Source organism: Rhinolophus sinicus, linkage group LG02 (genome assembly GCF_036562045.2).
Source record: "Rhinolophus sinicus isolate RSC01 linkage group LG02, ASM3656204v1, whole genome shotgun sequence".
Taxonomy (NCBI): Eukaryota; Metazoa; Chordata; class Mammalia; order Chiroptera; family Rhinolophidae; genus Rhinolophus; species Rhinolophus sinicus.
In genome coordinates this window covers 73,817,647-73,837,783 of record NC_133752.1, presented here as the reverse complement: position 1 = coordinate 73,837,783, position 20,137 = coordinate 73,817,647, and the positions used below count along the sequence as shown (strand labels likewise).

At 37.5% G+C, this 20,137-nt stretch overlaps 1 protein-coding gene across 14 annotated transcripts in view; it reads left to right on the top strand.

Annotated features, from left to right (window-relative positions):
* The window catches only part of APBB2 (amyloid beta precursor protein binding family B member 2), a 331,632-nt gene that overhangs the window by 93,308 nt on the left and 218,187 nt on the right, over positions 1–20,137 (top strand). For 13 of the 14 annotated variants that reach the window (XM_019751904.2, XM_019751900.2, XM_019751912.2 and 10 more), the window contains one exon: positions 6,851–6,954. The gene's annotated coding sequence lies outside the window, so the exon portion shown is untranslated. Of the gene's footprint in view, positions 1–6,850; positions 6,955–12,564; positions 12,656–20,137 lie in introns of all 14 variants that reach the window. The other variant, XM_074324594.1, reaches the window with a different exon arrangement.

Below are 20,137 nucleotides of genomic sequence, written 5' to 3'. Positions count from 1 at the left end.
AGAGAGCACAGAGTTGGATAAAATGTACCGTTTCCCCGAAAATAAGACCTACCTGGACAATCAGCTTAATGTGTCTTTCAGAGCAAAAATTAATACACGACCTGGTATTATATTATATTATATACCCGGTCTTATAGTAAAATAAGACTGGGAATAATAATATAATATAATATAATATAATATAATATAATATAATATAATATAATATATAATGTAATATAAGACCGGGTCTTATATTAATATTTGCTCCAAAAGACGCATTAGAGTTGATTATCTGGCTAGGTCTTCCTTTCAGGGAAACACGGTATCCCTTCCTTTAAGGATGATATGCTGGTTTTAAGGACAGCAGACAGTGTTTCAAGCTACTACTAATAACGAAGCACTTTGGTATTAGAGTAGAACCGGGGTCCGAATATCAGCTTTACCACTTGGTGACGTTAGACAAGTTATTTCATCTGCCTGAGTATCCATTTCTAATATAAAATAGGAATAAAATAACAAACTACAGTGATTTTTAAATGAGATAACATGGCAAAGCACTTGCCTACAGTGGATGCAGAATCAATGCTGTGTGGCTAAGATATTAAAAGAGTGCCACAGACAAAAATATTGAGGAAGAACAAAGAAAAGAGAGGTCGTTTCTGGCTGGAATATGAGAGACTTTGTGGCCAATATGGCCATGAGGATGTGAACAAAGAAGAGAGCGTGTGAAGAACGGGCCATTGGGAACTGGAGTGAAAGATGAAGCTGCAGTGTTGAGACTGAATAGACTAAGAAAAGAGGTAATAGAAACAAGAGAGCAGGTCTGGTGGGGAGAACTGTGTTTGAAACATTGAGTTTGAGGCAGTTGCTGAAAGCTGGAGTTCTAGAATGCATGTTTGCTTCGGACACATGCCCCTGTCCTAGGCTTAACCAGTGCCGGACACCAAGTGACGTCCACAGCCTTCCCTGGTCAGGGCGTTTGGTCACTATAAATCCTGCAAAGGGACTCTTTCTGGCTCATCGGAAATGTTCCCACCCACACAGGGTTTCTTCCAAGACGGGAAACAAGGCAGATTTTTTATAACCTTGAGACTTAATTCTTCAGAATGGGTGGAGGAGAACTGAACTTTTCTGTTGCTAATTTTTATCCATTGTCTTCTGCTTCTTTGGGTTTCTTTTTCAGTCTTCTTCCTCCCAGCTAACAACCATTAATTGCTACAGAACAGAGATGAATTGGAAAAAGTTTTTTGAAGAATGGACTAAATGCTCTAATACCCGTGGACTATATTCCTATTTGTGTCAATTTCCTTTCTACCATAAATTCCTTTATGATCTCTTAATATGGAATGGATACAGCCTACAAGTAACTATGGTTACTAGTTTTTATAGGTTACAGCTAGCCTGCCATTTAAGATGCTAACATTTTGCCAAATTTGCTTTGTCTCTGTATATCTCTGTTTCTGTCTGTCTCTCTCTCTACACACATATTCTCTCTCTTTCTCTCTTACTTTAAAAACCTTTTGCTGAAACATTTGAGTTAGTTGTAGAGATCATAACCCTTTAGCCCTAAATACTTTAACATATATCTCCAAAGCACAAGAATATTCTCCCACATAACCCATAACACTGTTATCACCAAGAAATGTTATTTCACATATAGATAATATTTGAATACCTGTTCAAACTTCCCCACTTATTTCAATAGTGTCTTTTAGAACCCCTCTCCTCATCTAAGATTCCTCAACAATAATTTGTTGCACTTTGTCTCTTTAGTTTCCTTTAATCTAGAATAGTTGCCCTGTTTTTGTTTTGTTTCTGTCATTCATGGCACTGACATCTTGGAAGATTCTAAAACAGTTGTTTTGTAGAGAGTACCACAATCTGGACTTGTTTGTTACTTTATGATGAGACACAGATTAGGCATACTACACAGTTCTGGTGTATGTGCACGATGTTCAGTGGTCCTGTAACTGATGATACCAACCATCACGTGAGCAAGGTGGTGTGCCAGAGCTTATCCTTAGGTAAGCGGCAAGTAACCCATGGAGTGATACTCTGAGACTGTGTGAGTATCCTGTCCCATAGCAACCATTTCCCTAATGGTTTTAGCTTCCATTAATGATCCTTCACTGAATCAGTTATTGCCTCCGTGGTTGCAAAGGGGGATTTTCTATTTCTGCTATGCCTTTGGTGTTTATTAGCTGGCATTCTTTATAAAGATGAGCTTATCACTATCCTCTTTTTCATGAATATCTATGGATTTATGGTTCCTTTTTTATTCAGTGTGTTCTAATTCATTCATACCATTCTTTTTGTTGTTCAAACTGTCCCACGTTTGTCCAGTGGGAGCCCTTTTAGGGCAGCTCCTGTGTCCTTTTGTCATGTCTGCATTAATATTTGAATACTTGCTTGCTTTCTGGCATAGTAAGATATTCTAGGTTTATCTTGTGCTCTCCTTGCCTCAATCCTGGACCCAGCTATTTCTCCAAAGAGATAAGGTATTTAGAAACAAAGATCTGGGTACTTTTCTTAAAACTGCATTTAATCCAGAGAAAGTTAAAAGCCATTAATCATTTGTTTAAGTTCCCCCATCCCCCAGTCACTGTTAAAATATTCCCATGGAGGCATTGGGAGTTTAGAAGTTGGAAGGAAAGGACCAATAAGAGGAGGAGGTTCGTGGAAAGTGAAGGTCTTTGGGCTTTGGACCGGACGTGGCACAATGATGCAAAAAGGGATATGAGAAGGTGCCAAAGACTGATTTAGATTATGTTGGCATTTGGCCCAGGGAGTGACTAGAGAGCCTGAGAAAGTAATTTCTGCTTGTTTTCCAGGTAAACTCTGAAAACATTGGTTACCCTTTTTTATATTCCGTAATGCTAAGAGCCTGTATTCCCCTGAGCTATGCATATGCTAATTCTTACAGCAATTTAAGAAATATAGGTTCCAATCTGAGAGTTCCTAAGTGCTCTATACTTTCAGAGTCAGCGTGAGGAACGTATAGATGGATGTATATTGCAGCATGTCTTCTTTTAAAAATTAAAATTCGTAGTTTTTGTTTTGAATACTTGCCGTTGAATATAGTATCTCAGTTTACTTGCTGATTATAATATTTGGCTGCAAATTATTAAAGGTGCATATGTGCAACATTTTAGACAGGGACTTGGGAGACACAGAAACCAAGAATTTCAAAGTTATTTTCCAAAGTAATCAACGTGCATTTGATAAAATGATAGAGTCTCTGAGGGGGATCTTGAACTTAAACTGAGAGACTATTCTGGAACTCGGTATCTCCTTTCTGATCTCTTATACGCCAGCATAGTTAAAATGTTCATTTGCCTATTCTAGTCTTTCAAACAAAACAAAACATGATGCCAGTAGCTTTTGTTTCCATTTGATAGGAAACCTATGACAATACTTAAAAATACAAAAGCACATTTGAAACAGAAGGGTTTTGTTTTTCATCGAAGTCAGCATTTTTGGAAATAAAAAAAACAAAACAAAAAACAGACTACTACATCTAAACTTTGTGCAGCAAGAATATGGTTATTATTCAGATGTGTACACTGAATGGTACAGATACTTTGTAATTTTATGAAACAAACTGCACACGCGCGCACACACGCACACTAAACCACTGACTTAATCCTCAGTACATTCTTGTGAATGGAGAATCACGTTAAAGCAACGGCTGTATACCAATTACTAGATTGTGGTTCGCGAGGAAGGTAAAACTGAAAATCGAAAGGGACGCATCATTTGAATGTGCTGCCAGAAAGCACAGGTGAGTGAGCAGCCAAATTGTCCCAAACTGTCCCTTGACTCCGGAGTGCTTCACCATTCAGTGCTTATGTGATGTTGGTCAGTGCACGGGATTAAATTACGCACACTCAGGATGAAGGAGTCACCATTTTTGGCAAATGGATTACTTTTGAAGTCAAGCTTTGTTGTTGTTGGGAACATTTGGATACTACTGAGTTCTTTTGGAGGTCATGAAGACCAGTCTCTCTTTTCTTGCTTTCTATTTAAAATGCCCAAGTGAACATTCATCCTACGCCCACATCCATTGCTGCCTGTGTGTCTTTCATCTGGATCTTGTTTGAAAGGAGCTTTATCCAGAACAGTTTCTTCATTCAGAAGGAAATTTCTTTCAGACATTAAGACAGCTTGTATACAATTATATAATTAAAAAATCTTCTTTCGTCTGGATTTTACCAAATCCATGACCGTTTTAGCCAGTAAAAGCAAATTATATTTTGGCCTCTAATGGATTTATATACTTTCAACATCCCTGTGGGGACTATGTTTGCTCTTGAATTGCGAGATAAAAAATACTTTCAAGGGTAATACTTGAGGAGGAAGCCTTCGGTGTCCTTGTTCCGGGGTTGGCCTTCTTTCTATTGGCTGGATTCACATGTGAAATTACAATTGGGATAAAAAGAGGTTTTCCCTCCAAATGCCTTAGTCTTATTTTTATGTTGCATATTGTTATTTTTAATTGTAGAATTAGATGTGATTACTGGGGAAAATTTGGGTACCACAGGAAAAGTCAAAGAAAGTAAAAATTATTCTACTCTAATTCTCATATCTAATTAGCAGCTATTCCAATGTTAACTTTTTTCCTCCTAGTGTTTTTTTCTAGATATAAATACTTTTAAACAAAGTTGAACATATTGCTTTATAGTCTTCATTCCCAATGAACATTGCTTAAAAACATTTTCCCATTTAATTAACTGTCTTACAGATTTTCAAAAACTGTTTATTGTTGGATATTTATATTTTTTTAATTGCTTAAAATGATATTACATATAACATAACACTTCTTTGTACATATTTTTATGTGTATCTTACACTTTTTTAGGATAAATTCAGTCTTTTTTAAATTTGTTGATTTGAAGGAATGAAAAGTAATTCAATTGTTTTTTCTTATCAGCAATTATGGTTAAGCCCTCCTGTCTGCAAGAATCTATCTCTATAACACCGTGTTCTTGGTCTGTACAGAATGGCTCAGTAACACCTCATTTATTGAAAACCATTAGAGAGCTTATCATGAATAATTTTTTCACATAACTGAAACAGACCCTTAAGGGTCCATATTTGGTAACTGTCAATATTGTGAATGAGAATCTTCCTAAAATTGTATTGCATATGTTGTGATCCCCTTTAACATAATTAAGAGATACGAAAATCAGAATTTAACCCCGTCTGGTTTAAATCACAGGCATCCTTACAAACACGAGTTATGATACAGTCAGTCCTGCTGAAATGCACCCTATATATGCATTTCTAAAAACCACCATCCTATGCAAAATCGTGCATAGGATGGTGGCTTATAGGGGGGCTTATAGGGTCAGGGACATAACACTCAAAAGCCTTTATCAGTCTTTACCAGTGATATATTAAAAAGGTAAGATAGGAACTGAATAAAAATTGTAGCACAATTTTACATATATAGGTGGTTAAGGAATAAATAAATTGTAGAATAAAGATGGCAGTTTACTTTGACAAAATCCTGACTTTTTCCTGTGGATTGAGGCCTTGGAAGAAGGGTTGCAGCTTGGGAGTTATTCTGCAGTGGTGGAAGGAGGGTTATCTGAAGTCAAAAGGAAAGTTGGGGCACCCGATGTGGCTGGGTGTGGCTCATAGCACACTGGTGGAAACTGAGATCGGCGGTAAATGTGTGAGGCTGGGCTTTGTACATTCTGTGTATCCTTACGCAGCTGGGTTTATCTGGATACAACATTCTGCTATTACCTGGCATTGCTTGCAGTGAAGTCATACATAAATGAACATGAAATTCGAGTTATGATCTCATTGTTCCCTATATCAGTCTGGGAAGAAACAAGCTTTAGAGCAGAACTGAGTGTACTGTGTGGTAATACAGGGATGTGTAAGGGATATTCTGCTCATCTCTATCCTACATAGAGTTAATACATGTAAAATACTTAGAGAAGAATCTGGTGTGAAAATCAACTGTGGAAAGTGTTGGCAGTGACGAGGACAATAATAGTAAGTGATGCCTGCTGATGTTTCTGGAATTCTGTCTACTTTTCAGTTATGACTGCCTGCTGTAGCAGCTCTTCCTGCCTCCTTCTAATTGACCTGTTTTTCAGTCTTGTACGGCTCTTAAATGAGTTTATCCTCTTAGAATTACATCTAACGTAAGGCCCAGAGTGGGAGAGAGTAGACTTTAGGTTATGGTTCACCTGTGGCATCCGTTTTACCTACTTAAACTTTTTAATCATAGGAATGAGTTATATTCATTTACAGGATTGTGGAGAAGTAACTTATGTTTTCGCTGAAGTTACTATCATGCAGACTTTGGGAATTTTCTGTTTTATTAGAAAAAAATTAACAGGTTTCTCTCTTCTCTTACCTGCAAAAGTGAAAGGTGCTGAAATGAATATATCCTAAGGGCATTTAAAAGTTGTTGATGATTTTCTTTAAGTTGTTATTGTTCACTTCTGTTTACATCCGCCTCTGTTTGTGAGATGAGCTCATCTTTGGAAGGTGGGGCAGACTTTCCCTCCCAAGTCATAGTATAATTAGAAGTCCAGATCCTCCCTCAGTGCTTTTTATGACTCCCTGAGAAGGACATTTTTTTTTTTTTTACCGTGAATGGTTGCCAAGAAGCCTTGCTGTTTCTTGCTTTAGTAACTTTAATAAGACAACAGATCAAAATACCATCTAGATTTAGCAAGCCTTGTTAGTATTGTTCTGAAAGAAAAGTAGCTAGCAAAGCTCATCATTTAGATATTCCAGTGAAATCTATTTTAATTATGCAGAGAAATTGAATAGCAGTGGGGTGTTCTGATTTCTAATTTCCAATCTGACTTTGAATTTTAACTTTTTGTCTCTACCCAATTTTTAGGTATATTTGGGCTGCCTGAATTCATTGAGTGATTGCTATTAATTAACAAGACTTTGGAAAAAGGGAACTTGCCTTCTGAGCTTTGTACCAAAGACCTGGGAAGAGTAAGTAATTTTTAACTTGCTTTAAAAAAAAATTGTTATACTTCTCTTGGAAAGTTAACAGTGACTCTGTGGCTTTTCTACTTCCTTTCTTTCCTGGCTTTGTAAGTTTTATGTGCTCCTATGGATTTGAAACAAGAAAGAGACTCAGGAGACCTTTTGGGGGGGAAAATAACCTTCTAAAGAAATTAAGATGACTTTCTGCATTGTGCCATTTCTTTGGGGTTTCATAAACTGAGTCCTCAAGGTTATGATAAAATCTTTTGTCAGATGTGCGGTAGATGGATTAAACTTTAAAGGTAAGGGAATGTAGTATGTTGTGACAGAAAAGTGAGTCCGTTTTTCTCAGCTTCAGGTGTTCTAGATTTTTAGGTAGGCTCTTTGGTTCTGCATTTTTAGAATAAGAATGAAGTCCACTTGTTTCTTTTCTTGTCTGCAAAAGAAAACAAAATATGGAGTCGCTTGTTCAATAAGCCCCTCATGAGGCTTGGTCTTGGAAGATTTGATGTACCTGTCAGTTTTATTATTTTATACCCTTTTTGAGCTACTCTAAGATATTCTAATTGAGACACCTGTATGAATGGTTTTGCTATCTTTTAGAAAAAATTACTTGGGACTATAAAGTTTTATTCTCCGATCTTTTTGAAAAAGTAAAATAGGCCTTAAAAATAATAAAGTCAGTGTGCTTTTTTGTAGATAGTACTTGAAAGTATGAATGGCCCATAAGAATGTAAGCAAAACCACACACACACACACACACATCCTCCTTTCTGGCATGTTCCAGAAACAATATCATTGACAGTAGGAACTGTTCACCCATTAAATTGCTAGATAGTTTTCTAAACTTGGTATGCCTTGTGTCTTACAGCTCCTCTACATTTCTGACAGGACAAATGAGCTAGTTCAAACGTGTCTAAAATAAAACAAAGCAGAAAAGAACTTTGCTCTAGAAGTTCCATAGAAGTATTAAATAGTAAGATCAGATTATATTGTTATATTGTATTTATCATAAAGTTACTTATAATGAAATTTGTATTATTTTGTTATACCTATGATAAGGTAAGGGTCTTTAATTATGAACCCTATTTGAAATTTAATAAGATATTTGTATTGAAAAAATGTTATATACATACACCACGGATATTAATTTCTGAGGGCTGTCAAGTCTGCTAATATAAATCTGTTGAAAGCAAGGACTTTGAAAATTTTCTCCCAAAACAATTCTTTTGTTACAGTGAAATGTTTGCAGTAGTGAAATACTATTGTCAACAGAATTTTAAAAAATGATAGCAATTTATTTGGTTGGATTTTGTAGTCTGGTATTCACACATTAACCTTAAAATAAAGGAAATCTTATGTGGTGTAGTTGTTATTCTATATTGGAAGGATATTTGGAAAAGGATTATGTTGAAAGTCACCAATCTGTCCACATAAATGGAATGAAAAGGGCAAAAGATTAATTCTCTGGGCTTCGAGATCCAGATATTTGCAGTGGTATTTAGATTGGAAATATAACTTAGCCCTAGAAAGTAAGCTGCTTAAACTGCCTTTCAAATAATTTAGCATCTCTTGAAAATTTAATATGGTCTCTGGTGAAATATTTTTTTCCATCTATACCAAAATATTTTCTTGGTGATGTTGTTGTAGAAGTTATTTTTCTATTTTGTAGAGACAAAGCATCTAACAATAATAAGCTAAAGACAGACACTGTGTCACCAGAGGGACCATGGAAACAGGTTCCTGCTTACTGAACCTGATGTCATAGGTGAATATTTACGTGCACCGAAGGATGGTCACAGCTCACCTTTAGGTTAGAAAAAAATAGAAGACTGCTATAACGTATAAGTATGATTCACATAAATCTAGTCCTGAAGAACCAGTTATATGGAAGTAAACATTAAGGGAGAAGGTAGGGCGGTGGGGGGTGAGGGGGAGATAAATCCTTTCTGAAATTTACGAGTCATGAGAGAATATTTTTTTTTTTAATTAAAGTTTATTGGGGTGACATTGTTAGTAAAGTTACATAGGTTTCAGGTGTACAATTCTGTTACATCATCTATATGTCACATTGTGTGTTCACCACCCAGAGTCAGTTCTCCTTCCATCACCATATATTTGACTCCTTTTACCCTCATCTCCCACTCAAGAGAATGTTTTTGACAGTACTTTGAAGACTGTATAGGCTCCTTAAATGTATTGGTAATTTCTATTTTTGGGGGAGGCAAGTGCTGTTTTAGGGAACATTCAGAACCCAAAAAAATCTTCACATTTCTTTTTAACTCCCTTTTGTCCTCTACTTTGTTTTTTGCTTAATTACAAATATGTTTGCAAGGTCTTTCTTGTTTCAAGCATTTAATTTAATTATTGGAGGTAGATTTCTGGAAACTTGAGTCTGTAATGTTGGCAAAGTGTCGATGCACTTTTGAAAAGTTAGCGATGGATTACTTTAAAACAAGTGAAAAATAGTTTCTACTTTATCATCATATTTACTACATATATGTAGTATGTTAATACTAAAATAGAATATGCCACCAATTGTATAGTCGACTGTTTTCTCCATTTAACAATAAATAATGAATTCCTATGTCAATAAATACTTATTTACAATATCATTTTTAGTGAAAGCAAAATAATTGGATCTTAGCTTTTTGTTTAATTTGAGTTAGGAAGGAATATAAATATGTGAGATATATGGTGTAGGTTTTTCATCTGCAAGCAGAGAATGGACTAGGATTCTCCTTCTATAATCCCTGCAGTATTTACTGTAACCAGGCATGTTCTGAATAGGAGGCTCATGGGATTAAACAACGCGTTCAAAATTGTAAGTGTCATTGTCTGACAGGTACTACCGGTACTTGGTAAGTTAAATTAACAAGTGGAATAAAGTTAAATGATAAATTTAGAACAACGATTTTAAAAACATGTATTTGTGTGTGTGTGTGTACATGTGTGCACACACACACATGTATTTTTTATATTTACAAACCTGTATACATATAATATAGTCATAATTTCTCCTGGTAGAGTAGGGTACTTCTTAGTTCACGTGCTATAATGAAATATATCAAGATTTCATGGCATTCTACCCTGAGAGTGGCTCATTGTTTGAAGAGGTATGGAAGCTATAGCTTTAAATCACTGTGTTTTCACACTAATTCTTGGAGTAGGGATTATTGAAACTCAGGGGGGAAAGTAACTTGCCCACTTTTATTGCTAGAAAATGTTTGCGTTAGGATTCCAAGTTCAATCCATCTAACTTGAAAGCTCATGCAATATCCTCCCGACTCCCATGAGCTGGTAGGGAAGGTAGACTCACAAATGCTCTGGGCCTGCCGAGGAAGGGACAGTCATTTCAGCTGAGGCATCAGGAAATGTGCTCGCTGCACTGAAGAGCTGGCGATAAAGTAAGTAAGGCTTGTGGGCCGAGTTAGAAGACAGAAAGAAAAGGGGAGAGTAGCTGGGGCTGCAGAGAAAGCATATGCAAAGGCACAGAGGGATGGAAGCTCATGGCATGTGCAGAGTGGCAAGCACTCCTCAGGGGTTGGGGTCTGGGGCATGTTGGAGAGCAGAGTAGGCTCAGGTTGCAAAGCCTTGGTTCCAGAGTGACGAGGGCCCCAGGTGTGCCATGCGACAGACTGGGGGTTTCTCAGTAATATACAGACATGAGAGGTTTAAGGTATAGAAATTTCGCAATTGGATGGGAGTTTTACAAAGTTCACTTGGGCATATAGCCTGCAAAAGAGAACCCTGGAGACTGGAGACCCAGGGCTGCCCTGTGAGGCTCTCTAGATTGTTCCCTGCACAAGGGTGGGTGTGAGCTGTGGGGATGATACCCATTCAGTGTTTTACTCACCAAGCTCTGTGCTCTTGGGGTTGGGGCTACCTAGGGAGGGCACCTTTTAAAATTTTCACAGTATGATCTACTTGCCTTTTAATTACTTATAAAATAATAGGAGAGATTAAATTGGTCAAAGAAATAATCATGTACCCTAAGGCTCAGGAGTCTGGAGGTGGACATGGAGGTCCTAACTATGTGACATTGGGCATGTTCCCCGTCCTCTGAAAATCTATTTCCTTGTCTTTAAGGGAGAATTGATAATAGGAATCGAGCAGGGCCCTGGACAGAGCAGTTAAGGGGCATTGGTAGGGAAGGGAGCGAGAGATGGAGAAATGACACGTCAGAGACTGGACGCCACTGCTGGCAGTTAACCCCGAGAGTGTGCTGGGAACTATATTAAGACTTTTACATGTTTTATCTTATTTAATCCTATGTCAATTCTGAGAGATATATGTTATTGCCTCTTTTTAAAGATTTTGAAACTTTGGCTCAGGGAGCTTAAATAACTTGTCTAGTGTCACCCTGCGAGGGAGTGGCATAGTCAAGATTTGAACCCAGCTGTGTGACTCTCCTGTGTATGCTCTTAGCCACTGTCTGTGCTGGGAAGTAATCTTTTCTGTGTGTTGAACTCCCTTAATGTCCTCCTTGAATCCTGATGAGTTTGATTTTTTTCTTTCATTGTTTTTAAACTTGAATTGGGTCATAGTTATTTACATAATGTTTTATTTAATTTATTGGACTGAGATCGTGAGGACTGGAATCCAATCTCATTCATTTGCTCTTTGCTCAATAAAATATGCATTGATAAGATGAATAATCTCTAAGATATTTTTCTGTCTCCTAAAATTCAATAATTTTTAATGATAAAAGTAAAACTTCAGTTGCAATTCTGGTCAAGTATCACTTAAAAAGGAGTCACTGGGATTTTACTTTGATATCTAGATTGATTGCTAAGGTGTGAGGACGTTCCTAATTGCCATTTAATCTGAAAAATAATTTGTGACTTGCTGTCAGAGACTGAAACCAAGACTAAAATGCACTTTGCAAGCCCTTTTTGTAGGCTTTTTGTAGGTAAAGCTGGCATGCAGCTTCATTGCTGTGGTAGGTATAAAACTCAAATGTCTTACATGATAATTTTGAGACCATAAAAAAGGTTACACTGTCATTCATTTAGGTAAGAATGGAAACTCCTCGGGAGCCTTTGTGCTGAGGGTTAGTCACTCTTGTTTGGTCCCAGTTGGACGCAGATTTAGACAACGAAGAGACGTGCTACCTCAGTTCAGGGCAGATTATCAGAGGCCTGGGGGTCAGACTGCCTCAGTTTACATCCCAGCTTCTTGGTGTGAGCTCTGTGATCCTTGGCAAGAAAGTATCTGTAAAATGGGGATGGATAAGAAAGCAGGTTGTGGTAATAGGTTCCCGTGACTGTTTCATCGGGATTGTAGGGGGGAAAAATCCTCATCCAGATGTGAGCCATTTTTGCTCAGATACTCTTTAAAGGAGACCAAAATTGTGACCTTGACGAACAGAATTTGATGCTTCAGTATTAGCGCCCACGTTTATCCCAGGATGACCCTTTGCTGTTTTTAAAGTGGAGTTCACGTCATCTTATAACTACTGCATGTGCTTTGTGACCTCTAAGCAGGCAGGTTAGGCTTTGCTCCATGCCCGAGGAGAGTAAGAAGTGATGGTGTTTAAGAAAATGGAAAATGTTCTTCGAGAGCAGCATTGCCTCTGGGCTTTGAGAAACTCTGGATTTTCTTTCATTTTTCCAGGAGAGTAGCACGAGTGAGCTGTGAGAAAGGAAGCCAAACCCTGTGGAAGCTTCATAGCTAGTCTCTGCCATTGTTACTGGAAAAGAAGATGGTAAGGGCCCTTCAGTAGCTCCCTTAGCCTCAGTAAATGGTCAGTTCAAGTGCCCTGGAAATAAGCACAGTGGAGCCTCTTATTCCCCTTGGCCACCGCTTGGCCTGAAGGGAAAGAGCAGCAGAGTGGGTCTCAGGACATGCCTCTCCGTATGCCTCTTGGTCACAGGTTTCTTTTCTTTCATCAATGTGAAGTTGCACATGTGTTATGAGGCCCTTCTGAGGTTTTCTATCTTAGATTACTAGAAGAGCAGGCAAGTTGGAAAACAATACTCCTCAAACCTAGTCTTATTCTTGGAGTGGTTATGCTTAGTTTTGCACTTAAGAGTAAGGGCAAACTTGGCATGTGCATTCTTGACCATGGAAAGCAGGAGGTACACTACATTCTGAATCTGAAACCCATTTCCAGAGTTATCTTCCTCCACTGTGTGACCGCTGCAGAAAAAGCTGCAGTCTGCGGTAAGCTGGTAATCCCTTAATACATGGATATTTCTGTGGGGAAAATGAAATCAGACCGCATACCTTTCCCTTTTACTTGTGAACTAATTATTGTTTTCCTGCATTTGAAAGCAGATGTTAAACTCTTCCTTTGATGTTCAACAGCAGACAGACTCCAGTTGTGTGTTACAGCTTTTGGTACATATCTGTTGTTTGAATAAAGATCAGCTTTGGCAAATTAGATTTTGATGGTTACATTTTTGACCTGGAGCCACAGAACGGAATGGTTAATTTATTCTTTCATTCAACGCACATTTATTTGGTTTCTGCCTGGCCCTTTACATAAATTGTTTTCAAATCTCACAAATACCACAAATACCTTACAAACTAGAGATACTGCTATCTCTAGTAGAGGAGAAAAATAAGGCCTATAGAGTGATTCGGACTATTTCATAGATTAAAAAAATAAGGCATAGAGGGTGATTAGAAAACTTGGTCACGGTTACACTGTCATTAAGTGGCCGGGGATTTGATACGGGTGTTTTTGGGCTGCCTCCAAAGCTGTTTTTACACTGGGGTTGCCTTTTAAGAGATAATCAGTGGAGTGAAGATCTTGAGGACGTGGAGTAAGGAAAAAAGTAGTTAACCAGGAGCCCTCATTCATACACTCAACAGATATTTATTGAGTGTGTATTTTGTGCTAGACACTTTGAATGGTGCCACACATTCAGGTGGGCGAGGCATAATCAGTACAGCTTCAAGGAGGAAACAAATTCAACAAAAGGTGCTCCTAAAAGCTTCAGTGTCTTGGTAGAGAAAGCTTTCATACATTGTTTTTTGAGACGTAGAAATGTTGATACCTTAACAAAAGTTGTTTAGTTTATTATTCTTTTACATCGGTACATATATGAAATCATCCACAAATAGACAAGGGGGTGGTCACTACAATACTTTGCAATTGTGCTCTTTGCCTGAGCTGCTTAGGACGTGCAGGAGTGAAACTGTCTTGAGTTTTAAACGAAGTGTTGCAAACAAAAATCTGAACAATTACCTGGCAAGGACTGTATCTATTTCGGCTTTGGATTCCTCATTTTATGTAGGAGCTACTTACATAGAACAGTGCATGGTATGCAGCAAGTACCAATACCTCTGGGTGATTGGCTCAGTGATGAGAAATCAAAGAAGGAAGAGAGGGGACAGGAAACTCATCGGAAGGGAGAGAAGTTAAGGTAATATCAAAAAGGAGAGTGGGAGGGCAGCAATGAAATAAACCGACAAATAAGCAAGGAGAGCACGTGACATATGCCAGGCTTAACGGACATGTAAAAACTGTTTTCATAGCCAAGGTGGGGAGGTTATATTTAGGGAACCTGGAAACGCCATTGCGTTTGGGTGCTTGAGAGAGACTGCAGCCTTCTTTTGATCTTCTAGTTTGATTCTTCTGACTTCCTCTTTATACGTGAACCCGTTATGCCCCCTTTCCTGCCGTGGTCTTTATTTCTTTCCTTTTTTTTTTTTTTTTTTTGGTTTTAAGATTTTGGCTTTTAAGTGCAGTGTTTGGTTCTTTAGTAAGTACGGTGACCAGATGTGTCATTTTGCTGAGCTAAACCTAACTATGCCTGTTCTCTGTTATTTTTCAAAATGTGCCCTTTCAATATCATGTGCCCTGGTTTGGATGATAAATTAGATGACCACCCTACTAAGAAGGGAATATGGTGGCATTTCATAACTTTAAAGAAAAACCTTTACAGCATTCAGACTACTCTGATGAGTTAACTCAATATGCACGTAGTACCAGTAAAATTGTATGTTAGCGTCTGATCTCTTAAAATAAGTAGAAAGAAGAGAAAATGAGCAGTAGTTGAAAAGAATTAGATGTAGAGAGAAATAAGTTGATTTCAACAAAATGAGCTTTAATTACAGCTAGTGGCTGGCAGAGCTGTATGAGGAAGGCCATTTAAAGGTTATCATGATGATGCGAAGCGTTTAGGGAATCTGGCATCCTTCAAGAAAATCTCGTCATCATCACTAGTTTTGATTTAGAGTTTCAGTGTTTCCACAGCAGTGGTAATTGAATTCAGATGCATTTTCATTTGTCCTTTAAGTACAAAGTGAAATAAATGATTTCTTAGAACAGAGGTTTTTCTCAGAGATTTAAAGAAATGGCTGGATGGAAAATTGTTCAATTCGTACTTTTTCCCCCCTTAACTCTTCTGTTAAATTGTGTCTTTTGTTGGAAAAGGTAGTAGTATTTTAATCAAATGAGACATTCATATAGGGACTTCAAGGGCATTAATAGAATGCATGTTGGATTTTTTCTCTTAATAACAAGAGTTAAATTGGTTTCTGTAGTTCATACACCTGGATTTGAAGAAACAAACTAGTATTTGTCATACAGATATACGAGTATGTAAAAGCTTTAGGTTTTCAGGGAATGCTTGACAATAATTGCAGTATAAGAGTTGGGTGTAGGATTAAAATCATGTTTTTGATCAGTCTTTTCCATATGAATATTTTATGAGATAGGTGCCTTTACCTTCAAGTCTCATTGTTTCTTATTCCCTGCAGTGTTATCTTTCATAGGGACTGTTCTTATACAATCCTAAAATTCTGTTTGTTTTGGAATTAAATTGGGGCTCTGCCATTAACTGTCTATGGGTGAGTTCTTTCTCTGAGTCTCAACTTTCTAGCCTATAAAATGGGAATAATGATATCAGTTGCTTAGAGTTTATGAAATTGATATTTATTCATTCCTGGATCAAAAATAAACACTAAGCATGTAACACAAAGGCTAGTGTTCTCCCCGGCTTAGGAATCCATACTGAGGGTAGAGAGATGTGTGTTATTGTTGGAAGGGTGAGACTCAGAATACATAACAACTGGTGTCTGGCCAATCAGAATGGATGCAGACTGTGAACATTCTGGATACTCATCTTGGTGCTCCCTTACTGAATATCTACCTGTATTGTTGGTATCAACAAATCTGTGTTTAACTTATGATGATTTTCAAGGAAACCCATTGTGTTTCCTAATTATAAATTATTGCCGTCTCTTCTAATGATCAGGAAAGCACACTGTCTTCATATGATGGGGTGAGCCTAAGCTTCATGCCTGGATTCCTGTCCCAAAGTTTCCCCTTTTCTGTCGGGGACTGCGGGGGCTAAGCATTGCTGCCAGCATTGTAACAGCTCTTTGGGGACTGTGCTTTCCCACTTTCCACTCCATCCCTAAGCTGGAAACATGTCCTTAATTCCCTAGAGCAAATAAAAGTTGAGTTTATGACTTTGAACAAAACTCTGAGAGTCCCATGAAATTGGCTACTAGATATGGAAGGCCTAGACCCGTCCTGACTGGGCCCCGTACAAGGTGGCCTGTCTGGCCTAGGCCACCAATCCCCAACCCCAGAAGTGACTGTCAGCACCTCTAGGTGTAGAATCCAGGTATCAAAGAGACTCAGGCCCTGGAAGAAGGAGGATTTCTTTGTTAGTTCCCATTTCTTAACTCAAGCTCTGCCTCTTTCCAGGACATTTGACATTGGGAAGTCCCCCTCTCACAGGGCAGACGATAACCCCCTTCCATAGGGAAGAGACAGCAATAATCACAGCTATCCGAAAGGCCAGTATCAGTACAACAAATTTCATGTAATCCTAGGAGGTTTCTTTCCTAGGGCGGGGATGAGTTGGTGTAACTATATTGAGCATGTTCTGATGTAGTTAACAGTCTTTGAGAAATTGTTTTGTGATCACCTCAGACCTGTTGGAATGCCTGTCATCAAAAAGACAAGAGATAAAAAGTGTTGGTGAGGATGTGCAGAAAAGGGACCCTTGTACACTGTTGGTGGGAATGTAAATTGGTGCTGCCACTATGGAAAACAGTATGGAGTTTCCTCAAAAAAATTGAAAATAGAACTACTATATGATCCAGCAATTCCACTGTGGGTATATATCCAAAGGAAATGAAATCACTATAAGAGATGCCTGCACTCCTATGTTCATTGCAACATTATTTACAATTGTCAAGACATGGAGGCAACCACAGTGTCCATTAACAGCTGAATAGATAAACTTCAATACATATATACAGTGGAATATTATTCAGCCATAAAAAGGAAATCCTGCCATTTATGACAACATGGATGGACCTTGGGCATCATGCTAAGTGAAATAAGTCCGACAGAAAAAGACAAATACTGTATGATCTCACTTATATGTGGAATCTGGAAAAGACTCTGAACTTACAGAAGCAAAGAACAGATTGGTAATTGCCTGAGGTGAGGGGTGAGGGGTGAGGGGTGAAAGGTGAGGGGTGGGGGTAGGGTGAGGGAAATGGGTGAAGGTGGTCAAAAGGTACAAACTTCTAGTTATAAGATAATTTAGTTGTGGGGATGTAATGTACAGCATGGTGATTGTAGTTAACAATACTGTATTGTATATTTGAAAGTTGCTAAGAGATTAGTTCTTAAAAATTCTCATAATGAGAAAAAAATTGTAACTGTATGGTGATGGATGTTAACTAAACTTATTGTGGCGATCATTTTGTAATACCGGGGGGTGCCAAAAATATGTACACATTTTAAGAGATGTTATCTATGTATTATTTTTCAAAGTTGAATTGAATTACAGTAGCAATGTGTAGTATGATGTTTGCTCAAAAGATGGCGTTAATCATTGTATTACAATTTTAATACAGTTTTTTCCTTTCTTAGAATATGTATACTTTTTTTGTATATACATATATCAAATAATTGTATTATAAACCTTAAGCTAATACAATGCTATATATCAATTTTATCTCAATAAAACTGGCAATTGGGGAAAAAGTTTTGTGTGGAGACTTTTTCTGCCAGCACGCTAAGGTAGTATAGTACTCCCAAATTTAAGCTCAGTAATGCAAAAATTTGTCATTACCAAAATTCAATGAGTGGCCCTCTCTGCAATTATGAGCCAATAGGCAGTTTCAGTTTCACTTTCAAGGGAATGCCACTCAAAACAATTTATAACTTTTTTTATACAGGAACTAAACATCTTGTTCAGGCCTCTTGGTTTACCTTAATTTCTTATTGATAATCCATTTACTCAATCCATTTGGACCAGATACATTTAATCTCAGGGTCATGATAAAGACTTGCCTTCTGTTGTGTGATGTCCTTCTTCCTTTCATTACCCCAATTCTTCTATAGACCTTTTGTTTGTGATGAAACATATTGTGATAAATATTTTGTTAAGAGTTTCCTATCAGTTTTTCCATAGATTTGTTCGTTTCTCGTTACCTGAGCATTACTAATGATCACTTTCATTTTACCAGTAAAATAGTTACTCATACAGTTGTTTTATAATATATTGTATTTCGTTGATTCTAATACATACATCTTTCACATTTTAACATTTTTGAAATCTGGTGCATCTTGGCAGTTGCTGACATTTTACAACTCTTATTGGTAACACATTTGTCCTTATTCTTAGTATATAAAACAGCGGCGCATCTTCCAATAGCACTTGGATTTGATGAAATACCAGTTTACATTCTGTGATACTGGTGAAATCAATGCCACTTTAATTACACCTTGTCATATTTGTTTAGTTAAAAAATCAAATTATGAAGGTGTTTGAGAGATTATATAATCCAATAGAGATTTTTATTATAGTAAAATCTAAAAATCTGCTATTTTGATGGTTGGAAGCAGAACCTTATAGAGGACAAAATAAAATCCCTCAGTGTAAATTTTGGGATGATCTCTTAAGCTATTGTACAGGGGAAAAAGCAAAGAAGTATTTCTATATACTTAAATATTAATTCAGGCATTGGATACAATAACTGTTTTGGAAATAGCTATTTAGGGTTCCACGAACCATTTTGAAATTCGTTAGCTAGCTATGAATTTGCCTCCTTTATATTGTGTATAAGAAACTGACTCTTTTTAAATTTCTCTAAAAGATAGTCTTGGAAACAGCTTTTGAGACTGATTTCTTGGGATTTCCCCTCCCCCTCCTTTTTTCATTTCTGAAACCTAAGTAGCAGCATTGTATATAGTTACTTACAGATCTGTGGTGATTAGATTGTAAATTTACTTTGATGCACACACATAACAGTATGGAATCACTGTCCATTGTGATCTCCAAATGAAACAAAGAGTGGGGGGTGGATCTGAGACTGACAGATAAATTTATCTCTGCTTTCAGAACACTGTGTGAACACCGGATAATTCATTTGGACAACTGTAGGATGATACTCTTGTTTTAGCGGTCATTAGATTATTTCATGGGAACTGATTGCACAGAATATATGTGGTAAAGATGGTTTGTCAGTTGATAGAATTTGAAGTAGCATTTACATCACCAATTGAAATAAAATTAATTTTTTGCCAAGGTGATTCATAGCTTGACTTCTGTGATTTAGGGATTGATCTCTTGGCAAGTCTTTATGAAATAACACCACAGGGAATTTATATGCCTTTATCAGGCTTTGCATGTATTTTGTTAACCTTTTCTATGGAGTGTGTATAATCTTGTTCTGTACAACTAACAAAACCTGTACTTATACTTTGTCATGACTTTAACTATGGCTGTACAAAGACTTCCTCAGTTTCCAGAAACAATGGGCACCACAGATAGAGGCTTTCTTTCTTTGCATCCATGTTTCTATTACTGTCATTACTGCATCTGACTCTTTTACGAAGCCCTTTTGGTCCCATCAACAGTTTGTTCTAAGCTATCTATCTTAACTTCTAGCTTCGTCTGCAAATTTTGTGTGGTTAGCCTGAGACATACGCAGATAAATTGCCTAGGGTTCAGCTTTCTCAGACTTGGAACTAAATATGCTGCAGTGTGCTGAACTGATGGATGCAGCTTTTCAGCAATATTGATGTTGCTACAGTTAGGTATAAATCTTTGGATGCCTTGGTTTGCATTTTCATATTCATGTGCAGTTCTTGACCACTGGTTTTCAAATGGCTTCATCTCTCAGAAAGCTGTTTTAAGTAGAAAGACAAGGAAAATTGTTGCTCCTCATCCACTGCTCCTCTGCCCACTGGAACAAAAAGAATCAT